The following is a 12,982-nucleotide window of genomic DNA, read 5'->3' as shown; positions in this document are numbered from 1 at the left end:
AAAAGGTCCTTTATCTCTCTATCTTCTTTAGTCCAACCACTGGATCCTTGCAACTGAGTCCGTACTTTAGCCAATGATACAGGCTTGTACCTCTGCATCCAAGGATATTTCGTTCCCCCCAAAAAGTTCCTTTTCTTTTTATCTTCTTTAGTCCAATCACTCAATCCTCCCAACTGTGTCCGTACCTTATCCATTGATGCAGGCTTTTACCTCTGCATCCAAGTATCTTTCCTTCTCAAAAAAAAATTCCCTTTTCTCTTCATCTTCCATAGTCCAACCACTCGATCCTCCCAACTAAGTCCGTACTTTATCCAAGGATGCAAGCTTTTACCTCTACATCCAAGGATATTTCCTCCTTAACCCTGGAACGGTACAGTGGGTCGTCGGCGACCCCGAGCGTCAAAAAAAAGAGGTTTTTCTCACTTGACACCTCCGTGACTGAATTTTTGGGTGATCGACCTGCAGTAGGTGTCTCGCCTACACGCTCTAGTAGTGTCCAGATGTGCATTGCTGTAGCTGTACTCTTTCCCCGATTTCTGAGACGTGTCGGGGTCGAGCGCGACCGAGTTTACCCTTCTAAGGTAATTTGCATAATTCTCAAAGTTATTACGTATTATGAAATTGTCGTAGAATGGTGCAACTTGTATAGGTTATCAGTTGTGGAAAGTCTTGGTGGATTGTTTGGCTACCATGTGCATGATTTTTTTTTTAGTTAAAATGTCGTTCATCACCACGAGGACCATTTTACCGCGAGTGCCCCTTTTTCATTTTTTTTCCTTTTTTTGCCAAGTAATTTTTCCGTAACATATTGCCAAATAGTGTCGTAAAACTTTTGCTTTTTTAGTGTTGGAAAGTGTGATCTGGCTACCCATGGGTGACTTTGTTTTTGTCAGATACGACGTAGTTATTGGTATATTGGGTATTTAACTGCGGTTGCCAATTTCCGTTTTTTTCAATATTTGTAAAAATTTACTACGTAGTAAGGAATTGCCGTATATTATTGATTTTTTTTTCATGTTTATGTGTTAGAAAGTGTGCCTTGATAGTTTGGCTAACACGTGCATGTCTTTTTTTTTTATCTGAGATGCCGTATATTAGAATGTTGGGCATTTTTCCGAGAGTGCCCCTTTTTATTTGTTTTGCATTTTTTTCCTTAGTCATGTTACCGTAAGGAATTGGCAAGTAGTGCCGCAAAACTTATATTTTTATAGTGTTGGAAAGTGTTTCTGGATGATCTGGCTACCCATGCCTATTTTTTTTAGCCAGATATAGCGTATATATAGGTATGTGTTCGATTTTCCTGTGATTGCCACTTTTTCGTTTTTTCCCATTTCTTTCAAAATTACTACGTACTAAGGAACTATCACAGAGTAATGATTCATTTAGATGGTTATTTGTCGGAAAATGTGCCTTGATGGTTTGCCTAGCACGTAACTGAAATTTTTTTTTCTAAAATGCGTATAATAAAATGTTGGCCATTTTTCCGCGAGTGCCCCTTTTTATTTGTTTTGCATTTTTTTACTTGGTCATGTTACCGTAAGGAATTGGCAAGAAGTGTCGAAAAACTTATATTTTTATAGTGTTGGAAAGTGTTTCTAGATGATCTGGCTACCCGTGCCTATCTTTTTTTTAGCCAGATATGGCGTATATATAGGTATGTGTTCGATTTTCCTGTGATTGCCATTTTTTCGTTTTTTCCCATTTCTTTCAAAATTACTACGTACTAAGGAACTATCACAGAGTAATGATTCATTTATATGTTTATTTGTCGTAAAATGTGCCTTGATGGTTTGCCTAGCACGTGGCTGAAATTTTTTTTTTTCTGAAATGCCGTATATTAGAATGGCCATTTTTCCGCGAGTGCCCCTTTTTATTTGTTTTGCATTTTTTGCTTAGTCATGTTACCGTAAGGAATTGGCAAGTAGTGTCGCAAAACTTATAATTTTATAGTGTTGGAAAGTGTTTCTAGATGATCTGGCTACCCATGCCTATCTTTTTTTTTTAGCCAGATATGGCGTATATATAGGTATGTGTTCGATTTTCCTGTGATTGCCATTTTTTCGTTTTTTCCCATTTCATTCAAAATTACTACGTACTAAGGAACTATCACAGAGTAATGATTCATTTAGATGTTTATTTGTCGGAAAATGTGCCTTGATGGTTTGCCTAGCACGTGGCTGAATTTTTTTTTCTTCTGAAATGCCGTATATCAGAATGTTAGCCATTTTTCCGCGAGTGCCCCTTTTTATTTGTTTTGCATTTTTTTACTTAGTCATGTTACCGTAAGGAATTGGCAAGTAGTGTCGCAAAACTTATTTTTTTATAGTGTTGGAAAGTGTTTCTAGATGATCTGGCTACCCATGCCTATCTTTTTTTTAGCCAGATATGGCGTATATATAGGTGTGTTCGATTTTCCGGTGATTGCCATTTTTTCGTTTTTTTCCCATTTCTTTCAAAATTACTACGTACTAAGGAACTATCACAGAGTAATGATTCATTTAGATGTTTATTTGTCGGAAAATGTGCCTTGATGGTTTGCCTAGTACGTGGCTGAATTTTTTTTTTTCTGAAATGCCGTATATTAGAATGTTGGCCATTTTTCCGCGAGTGCCCCTTTTTATTTGTGTTGCATTTTTTTGCTTAGTCATGTTACCGTAAGGAATTGGCAAGTAGTGTCGCAAAACTTGTATTTTTATAGTGTTGGAAAGTGTTTATAGATGATCTGGCTACCCATGCCTATCTTTATTTTTAGCCAGATATGGCATATATATAGGTATGTGTTCGATTTTCCTGCGATTGCCACTTTTTCGTTTTTTCCCATTTCTTTCAAAATTACTATGTACTAAGGAACTATCACAGAGTAATGATTCCTCTAGATGTTTATTTGTCGGAAAATTTTGTTTACTTCTTTTTTGATTGAATATCATCAAATTTTTTTAGCTAAAATATTATATTGTTTTACTTTTTTTTTTTTCGATTTTATTTCCCTTCAAAAAATTTTTTTGGGTCAGAATTTTAATTTTATAATCGTAAAATAATCGACAATTATCCTGCATCCCACCATACAATTTTTATGCATATCCAAGAATAATTAGATTAGTAAATAACACCTTGAAATTGACATACCCTTCCTACATTTCAAGTGGCAGATTAGGGAGTCTGAGTCAGTGTGGTTGGCGGCCATTTTGTGGACATATCCGAAGCGTAAGTTGCCCTATCTATATATATTGTTGTTCCCTATAGAATTTGTGATATTTTGGTATATTTTTACCTGCATAAATATCATATTATATATTAAATATATGTATTTTTTTACGAAATTTCTAAGTACTCAAAAAATTACCTTTAGATATGGCCCCTGATATAAATGTAATTTACAAAATAATGAAGATTTTTTTTACATATTTCTATTTTAGGATAACATATGTTTATTCCCTAAAAAAAATAGCCACTTCCTATTTCATTTGGGTACCCAAAAAAATTCATGAAATTTGGACAAATTTTTTTGGCCAAAAAAAGTTACCCTTTTTTTCTCATTTCAGATCTTCACCTCCATGGGTCTGACTTCATCCAAAATACATCAAGATGTGTCCTAAACATTCAAGAATCAATTCCTAAAAGGATTTGTGTATATATATGTATAAACTTTTTTTTTATGAATTTTTATGTAAGGTCTTTTTTTTCTACTTAATTTTTTAAAATATTTATAATAAATAGTTTTTCTGCAGATGAGTAGTATTTATCTTTACAGTTGTTTAAAGCATTCATTGAAGTTTTTTTTGGCAAAAGAGAAAAGGAGGTTACTGCAAAAACAGATTTTTCAAGAATTTTTTTTTTGCGTCGGGGTCGCGCGCGTCCGAGTATACCCTTAAAGGGGTGTCCGAGGAGCGTACCTATCCAGGGTTAATAAAAAAAAATGTCCTTTTTCTCTCCATGTTCCTTAGTCCAACTACTCGATTCTTGCAACGGAGTCCATATTCTATCCATTGATACAGGCTTGTACCTCTGCATCCAAGGATATTTCCTTCTCAACAAAATTTCTTTTTCTCTCTATCTTCCTTAGTCCAACCACTCGATCCATCCAACTGAGTCAGTACTTTATCCAATGATGCAACTTGTACCTCTGCATGCAAAGATATTTCCTCCTCATTAAAAAAAATTTCACTCTTCTTTTCATCTTCCATAGCCCAACCACTCGATCTTCCCAACTGTGTCCGTACTTTATCCAATGAAGCAGGCTTGTACCTCTGCATCCAAGGATATTTCCTTCTCAAAAAAAAAAAGTTCCTTTACCTATTCATCTTCCATAGTCAAACCACTTGATCCTCACAAATGAGTCCTTACTTTATTCAATGATGCAGGCTTGTACCTCTGCATCCAAGGATATTTTATCCTCTATAAAAAAAACAGTTCCTTTTTGTCTTCTTCTTCCATAGTCCAATGAATCGATCCTCCCAACTGAGTCTGTACTTCATCCAATGATGCAGGCTTGTACCTCCGCATTCAAGGATACTTCCTTCTCAAAAAAAAAAAAGTTCCTTTTTTTCATATTCCATAGTCCAACCACTTTATTCTCCGAACTAAGTCCGAACTTTTTCCAATGATGCAGTCTTGTACATCTGCATCCAAAGATATTTCCTCCTCAATATTTTTTTTTTTTTTTTTTTTTTTTTTTTTTTTTTTTTTTTTTTTTTTTTTTTTTTTTTTTTCTTCATAGTCCAACCAATCGATCCTCCCAACTGAGTCCGTACTTTATCCAATGATGCATGGCTTGTACCTCTGCATCCAAAGGATATTTCCTCAATAAAAAAAAAAGGTTCCTTTTTCTCTTCATCTTCTATAGTCCAACAACACGATCCTCCCAACTGAGTCCGTACTTTATCCAATGATGCACGCTTGTACCTCTGCATCCAAAGGATATTTCCTTCCTCAATAAAAAAAAAAGTTCCTTTTTCTCTTCATCTTCCATAGTCCAACCATTCGTCCCAACTGAGTCCGTACTTTATCCAATGATGCATGCTTGTACCTCTGCATCCAAGGATATTTCCTTCCTCAAAAAAGTTCCTTTTTCTCTTCATCTTCCATAGTCCAACCACGATCCTCCCAACTGAGTCGTACTTTATCCAATGATGCATGCTTGTACCTCTGCATCCAAGGATATTTCCTCCTCAATAAAAAAAAAGATTCCTTTTTCTCTTCATCTTCCTATAGTCCAACCACTCGATCATTCCCAACTGAGTCTGTACTTTATCCAATGATGCATGCTTGTACCTCTGCATCCAAGGATATTTCCTCCTCATTAAAAAAAGATTCTTTTTCTTCATCTTCCATAGTCCAACCACTCGATCTTCCCAACTGAGTCCGTACTTTATCCAATGATGCAGGCTTGTACCTCTGCATCCAAGGATATTTCCTCCTCAAAAAAAAAGTTCCTTTTCTATTCATCTTCCATAGTCAACCACTCGATCCCAACTGAGTCCGTACTTTATCCAATGATGCAGGCTTGTACCTCTGCATCCAAGGATATTTTCCTTCTCAAAAAAAAAAAGTTCCTTTTTTTCTTCATCTTCCATAGTCTAACCACTTCGATCCTCCCAACTGAGTCCTGTACTTTATCCAATGATGCAGGCTTGTACCTCTGCATCCAAGGATACTTCCTTCTCTAAAAAAAAGTTCCTTTTTTTTTCATCTTCCATAGTCCAACCACTTGATCCTCCAACTGAGTCCGTACTTTTTCCAATGATGCAGCTTGTACCTCTGCATCCAAGGATATTTCCTTCTCAAAAAAAAAAAAGTTCCTTTTTTTTTCATATTCCATAGTCCAACCACTTGATCCTCCTAACTGAGTCCGTACTTTATCCAATGATGCATGCTTGTACCTCTGCATCCAAGGATATTTCCTCCTCAATAAAAAAAAGTTCCTTTTTCTCTTCATCTTCCATAGTCCAACCACTCGATCCTCCCAACTGAGTCCGTACTTTATCCAATGATGCATGCTTGTACCTCTGCATCCAAGGATATTTCTCCTCAATAAAAAAAAGTTCCTTTTTCTCTTCATCTTCTATAGTCCAACCTCGATCCTCCCAACTGAGTCCGTACTTTATCCAATGATGCATGCTTGTACCTCTGCATCCAAGGATATTTCTCCTCAATAAAAAAAAGTTCCTTTTTCTCTTCATCTTCCTAGTCCAACCTCGATCCTCCAACTGAGACCGTACTTTATCCAATGATGCAGGCTTGTACCTCTGCATCCAAGGATATTTCCTCCTCAAAAAAAAAAAGTTCCTTTTTCTCTCCATCTTCCATAGTCCAACCTCTCGATCCTCCCAACTGAGACCGTACTTTATCCAATGATGCAGCTTTGTACCTCTGCATCCAAGGATATTTCCTTCCCCAAAAAAAGTTCCTTTTTCTCTCCATCTTCCATAGTCCAACCTCTCGATCCTCCCAACTGAGACCGTACTTTATCCAATGATGCAGCTTGTACCTCTGCATCCAAGGATATTTCCTTCTCAAAAAAAAGTCCTTTTTCTCTCCATATTCCATAGTCCAACCTCTCGATCCTCCCAACTGAGACCGTACTTTATCCAATGATGCAGGCTTGTAAACCTCTGCATCCAAGGATATTTCCTTCTCAAAAAAAAGATCCTTTTTCTCTCCATCTTCCATAGTCCAACCACTCGATCCTCCCAACTGAGACCGTACTTTATCCAATGATGCAGGCTTGTACCTCTGCATCCAAGGATATTTCCTTCTCAATAAAAAAATCCTTTTTTCTCTCCATCTTTAGTCCAACCACTGGATCCTTGCAACTGAGTCCGTACTTTATCCAATGATGCAGGCTTGTACCTCTGCATCCAAGGATATTTCCTTCTCAAAAAAATGCCTTTTTTCTCCATCTTCCTTAGTCAACCACTGGATCCTTGCAACTGAGTCCGTACTTTATCCAATGATGCAGGCTTGTACCTTGCATCCAAGGATATTTCCTTCTCAAAAAAATAGGTCCTTTTTCTCTCCATCTTCCTTAGTCCAACCACTGGATCCTTGCTAACTGAGTCCGTACTTTATCCAATGATGCAGGCTTGTACCTATGCATCCAAGGATATTTCCTTTTCAAAAAATAGGTCCTTTTTCTCTCCATCTTCCTTAGTCCAACCACTCGATCTTCCAAACTGAGACCGTACTTTATCCAATGATGCAGGCTTGTACCTCTGCATCCAAGGATATTTCCTTTTCAAAAAAAATCCTCTTTTCTCTCCATATTCCTTAGTCCAACCTCGATCCTCCCAACTGAGACCTGTACTTTATCCAATGATGCAGGCTTGTACCTCTGCATCCAAGGATATTTCCTTCAAAAAAAAAGTTCCTCTTTTCTCTCCATATTCTATAGTCCAACCTCTTGATCCTCCCAACTGAGACCGTACTTTATCCAATGATGCAGGCTTGTACCTCTGCATCCAAGGATATTTCCTTCGCAAAAAAAAAGCTCTTTTTTCTCTCCATATTCTTAGTCCAACCTTCGATCCTCCCAACTGAGACCGTACTTTATCCAATGATGCAGGCTTGTACCTCTGCATCCAAGGATATTTCCTTCTCAAAAAAAAAGTACTTTTTCTCTCCATCTTCCAAATAACTCTCGATCCTCCCAACTGAGACCGTACTTTATCCAATGATGCAGGCTTGTACCTCTGCATCCAAGGATATTTCCTTCTCAAAAAAATAAGATCCTTTTTCTCTCCATCTTCCAAAGTCCAACCACTCGATCCTCCCAACTGAGACCGTACTTTATCCAATGATGCAGGCTTGTACCTCTGCATCCAAGGATATTTCCTTCTCAAAAAAATGCCTTTTTCTCTCCATCTTCCTTAGTCCAACCACTGGATCCTAACTGAGTCCGTACTTTATCCAATGATGCAGGCTTGTACCTCTGCATCCAAGGATATTTCCTTCTCAAAAAAATAGGTCCTTTTTCTCTCCATCTTCCTTAGTCCAACCACTGGATCCTTGCTACTGAGTCCGTACTTTATCCAATGATGCAGGCTTGTACCTCTGCATCCAAGGATATTTCCTTTTCAAAAAATAGGTCCTTTTTCTCTCCATCTTCCTTAGTCCAACCACTCGATCCTTCCAAACTGAGACCTTACTTTATCCAATGATGCAGGCTTGTACCTCTGCATCCAAGGATATTTCCTTTTCAAAAAAAAGGTCTTTTCTCTCCATCTTCCTTAGTCCAACCTCGATTCCTCCCAACTGAGACCTGTACTTTATCCAATGATGCAGGCTTGTACCTCTGCATCCAAGGATATTTCCTTCAAAAAAAAAAGTTCCCTTTTCTCTCCATCTTCCTTAGTCCAACCTCTCGATCCTCCCAACTGAGAGTACTTTATCCAATGATGCAGGCTTTACCTCTGCATCCAAGGATATTTCCTTCTAAAAAAAAAAGTTCCTTTTTCTCTATCTTCTTAGTCCAACCACTTGATCCTCCCAACTGAGACGTACTTTATCCAATGATGCAGGCTTTACCTCTGCATCCAAGGATATTTCCTTCTCAAAAAAGAGGTCCTTTTTCTCTTATATTCCTTTTAGTCCAACCACTTATCCTCCCAACTGAGTCCGTACTTTATCCAATGATGCAGGCTTGTACCTCTGCATCCAAGGATATTTCCTTCCTCAAAAAAAGTTCTTTTTCTCTTTATCTTCCTTAGTCCAACCACTCTCGATCCTCCCGAGTCCGTACTTTATCCAATGATGCAGGCTTTGTACCTCTGCATCCAAGGATATTTCCTTCCTCAAAAAAGTTCCTTTTTCTCTTCATCTTCCTTAGTCCAACCACTCGATCCTCCCGAGTCCGTCTTTATCCAATGATGCAGGCTTTGTACCTCTGCATCCAAGGATATTTCCTTTCCAAAAGAGGTCCTTTTTCTCTCCATCTTCCTTAGTCCAACCACTCGATTCCTCCCAAGCTGTCCTTATCCAATGATGCAGGCTTTACCTCTCATCCAAAGGATATTTCCTTCTCAAAAAAGAGGTCCTTTTTCTCTCCATCTTCCTTAGTCCAACCACTCGATTCCCCAACTGAGACTGTCCTTATCCAATGATGCAGGCTTGTACCTCTGCATCCAAAGGATATTTCCTTCTCAAAAAAGAGGTCCTTTTTCTCTCCATCTTCCTTAGTCCAACCACTCGATCCTCCCAACTGAGACTGTACTTTATCCAATATGCAGCTTGACCTCTGCATCCAAGGATATTTCCTTCTCAAAAAAGAGGTCCTTTTTCTCTCCATCTTCCTTAGTCCAACCACTCGATCCTCCCAACTGAGACCGTACTTTATCCAATGATGCACTTGTACCTCTGCATCCAAGGATATTTCCTTCTCAAAAAGAGGTCTTTTTCTCTCCATTTCCTTAGTCCAACCACTCGATCCTCCCAACTGAGACCGTACTTTATCCAATGATGCAGGCTTGTACCTCTGCATCCAAGGATATTTCCTTCTCAAAAAAGAGTCTTTTTCTCTCCATCTTCCTTAGTCCAAGCTCGATCCTCCCAACTGAGACCGTACTTTATCCAATGATGCAGGCTTGTACCACTGCATCCAAGGATATTTCCTTCTCAAAAAAGAGTCCTTTTTCTCTCCATCTTCCTTAGTCCAAGCACTGATCCTCCCAACTGAGACCGTACTTTATCCAATGATGCAGGCTTGTACCACTGCATCCAAGGATATTTCCTTCTCAAAAAAGAGTCCTTTTTCTCTCCATCTTCCTTAGTCCAAGCACTGATCCTCCCAACTGAGACCGTACTTTATCCAATGATGCAGGCTTTGTACCTCTGCATCCAAGGATATTTCCTCCTCAAAAAAAGAGTCCTTTTTTTTCCATCTTCCATAGTCCAACCACTGATCCTCCCAACTGACCGTACTTTATCCAATGATGCAGGCTTGTACCTCTGCATCCAAGGATATTTCCTCCTCAATAAAAAAAGTTCCTTTTTCTCTTCCATCTTCCATAGTCCAACCACTTGATCCTCCCAACTGAGTCCATACTTTATCCAATGATGCAGGCTTGTACCTCTGCATCCAAGGATATTTCCTCCTCAATAAAAAAAAAGTTCCTTTTTCTCTTCATCTTCCATAGTCCAACCACTTGATCCTCCCAGCTGAGTCCATACTTTATCCAATGTTGTAGGCTAGTACCTCTGCATCCAAGGATATTTCCTCCTCAATAAAAAAAAAGTTCCTTTTTCTCTTCATCTTCCATAGTCCAACCACTTGATCCTCCCAGCTGAGTCCATACTTTATCCAATGTTGTAGGCTAGTACCTCTGCATCAAGGATATTTCCTCCTCAATAAAAAAAAGTTCTTTTTCTCTTCCATCTTCCATAGTCCAACCACTTGATCCTCCCAACTGAGTCCGTACTTTATCCAATGATGCAGGCTTGTACCTCTGCATCAAGGATATTTCCTCCTCAATAAAAATAAAGTTCTTTTTCTTCCATCTTCCTTAGTCCAACCTCGATCCTAACTGAGTCCGTACTTTATCCAATGATGCAGGCTTGTACCTCTGCATCAAGGATATTTCCTCTCAAAAAGACCTTTTTTCTTCCATCTTCCTTAGTCCAACCACGATCCTGCAACTGAGTCCGTACTTTATCCAATGATGCAGGCTTGTACCTCTGCATCAAGGATATTTCCTTCTCAAAAAATCCTTTTTTTCCATCTTCCTTACTCCAACCACTGGATCCTTGCAACTGACCGTACTTTATCCAATGATGCAGGCTTGTACCTTGCATCCAAGGATATTTCCTTCTAAAAAATACCTTTTTTTCTTCCATCTTTTTTATCCAACCACTGGATCCTTGAACTGAGTTCGTACTTTATCCAATGATGCAGGCTTGTACCTATGCATCCAAGGATATTTCCTTCAAAAAATAGGTCCGTTTTCCTTCATCTCCTTTTAGTCCAAGCACTCGATCCTTCTCCCAACTGAGCGTACTTTATCCAATGATGCAGTCTTGTACCTCTGCATCCAAGGATATTTCCTTTCAAAAAAAAGTCTTTTCTCTCCATCTATTCTTAGTCCAACCAACTCGATCCTCCCAACTGAGACCGTACTTTATCCAATGATGCAGTCTTGTACCTCTGCATCCAAGGATATTTCCTTCTCAAAAAAAAAAAAGTTCCCTTTTCTCTCCATCCTATAGTCCAACCTCTCGATCCTCCCAACTGAGACCGTACTTTATCCAATGATGCAGGCTTGTACCTCTGCATCCAAGGATATTTCCTTCTAAAAAAAAAAAGTTCCTTTTTCTCATATCTTTTAGTCCAACCACTCGATCCTCCCAACTGAGAGTACTTTATCCAATGATGCAGGCTTCTACCTCTGCATCCAAGGATATTTCCTCTCAAAAAAAAAAGTCCTTTTTCTCTTTATCTTTTAGTCCAACCACTCGATCCTCCCAACTGAGTCCGTACTTTATCCAATGATGCAGGCTTTTACCTCTGCATCCAAGGATATTTCCTTCCTCAAAAAAAGGTTCCTTTTTCTCTTTATCTTCTTAGTCCAACCACTCGATCCTCCTAACTGAGTCCGTACTTTATCCAATGATGCAGGTTTGTACCTCTGCATCCAAGGATATTTCCTCCCCAAAAAAGGTTCCTTTTTCTCTTCATCTTCTTAGTCCAACCACTCGATCCTCCAACTGAGTCCTGTACTTTATCCAATGATGCAGGCTTGTACCTCTGCATCCAAGGATATTTCCTTTAAAAAAAAAAATCCTTTTTCTCTTCATCTTCCTATAGTCCAACCAACTCGATCCTCCAACTGAGTCCATACTTTATCCAATGATGCAGGCTTGTACCTCTGCATCCAAGGATATTTCCTTCAATAAAAAAAAGTTCCTTTTTCTCTTCATCTTCCATAGTCCAACCTTGATCCTCCAACTGAGTCCATACTTTATCCAATGATGCAGGCTTGTACCTCTGCATCCAAGGATATTTCCCCTCTTTAAAAAAAAAGTTCCTTTTTCTCTTCATCTTCCATAGTCCAACACTCGATCCTACCAACTGAGTCCGTACTTTATCCAATGATGCAGGCTTGTACCTCTGCATCCAAGGATATTTCCTTCTCTTTAAAAAAAAAAGTTCCATTTTCTCTTCATCTTCCATAGTCCAACCACTCGATCCTCCCAACTGAGTCCGTACTTTATCCAATGATGCAGTCTTGTACCTCTGCATCAAGGATATTTCCTTCTAAAAAAAAAAGTTCCATTTTCTATTCATCTTCCATAGTCCAACCACTTCGATCCTCCCAACTGAGTCCGTACTTTATCCAATGATGCAGCTTGTACCTCTGCATCCAAGGATATTTCGCCTTCTAAAAAAAAAAAGTTCCATTTTCTCTTCATCTTCCTTAGTCCAACCACTTGATCCTCCCAACTGAGTACGTACTTTATCCAATGATGCACGCTTGTACCTCTGCATCCAAGGATATTTTCGCCTTTATAAAAAAAAAGTTCCTTTTTTTTCTTCATCTTCCTTAGTCCAACCACTTGATCCTCCCAACTGAGTACGTACTTTATCCAATGATGCAGGCTTGTACCTCTGCATCCAAGGATATTTTCGCCTTTATAAAAAAAAAGTTCCTTTTTTTCTTCATCTTCCTTAGTCCAACCACTCGATCCTCCCAACTGAGTCTGTACTTTATCCAATGATGCAGGCTTGTACCTCTGCATCCAAGGATATTTCCTTTAAAAAAAAAAAACGTTCTTTTTTCTTCATCTTCCTTAGTCCAACCACTCGATCCTCCCAACTGAGTCTGTACTTTATCCAATGATGCAAGGCTTGTACCTCTATCCAAGGATATTTCCTTTCAAAAAAAGGTCGTTTTCCTCTCCATCCATAGTCCAACCACTTCGATCCTCCCAACTGAGTCCTTACTTTATCCAATGATGCAAGCTTGTACCTCTACATCAAGGATATTTCCTTCTC

The sequence above is a fragment of the Palaemon carinicauda genome, chromosome 30 (assembly GCF_036898095.1).
Source record: "Palaemon carinicauda isolate YSFRI2023 chromosome 30, ASM3689809v2, whole genome shotgun sequence".
Taxonomy (NCBI): Eukaryota; Metazoa; Arthropoda; class Malacostraca; order Decapoda; family Palaemonidae; genus Palaemon; species Palaemon carinicauda.
The sequence above is the reverse complement of the archived record's forward strand: the minus strand, read 5'-3'. Positions refer to the sequence as shown.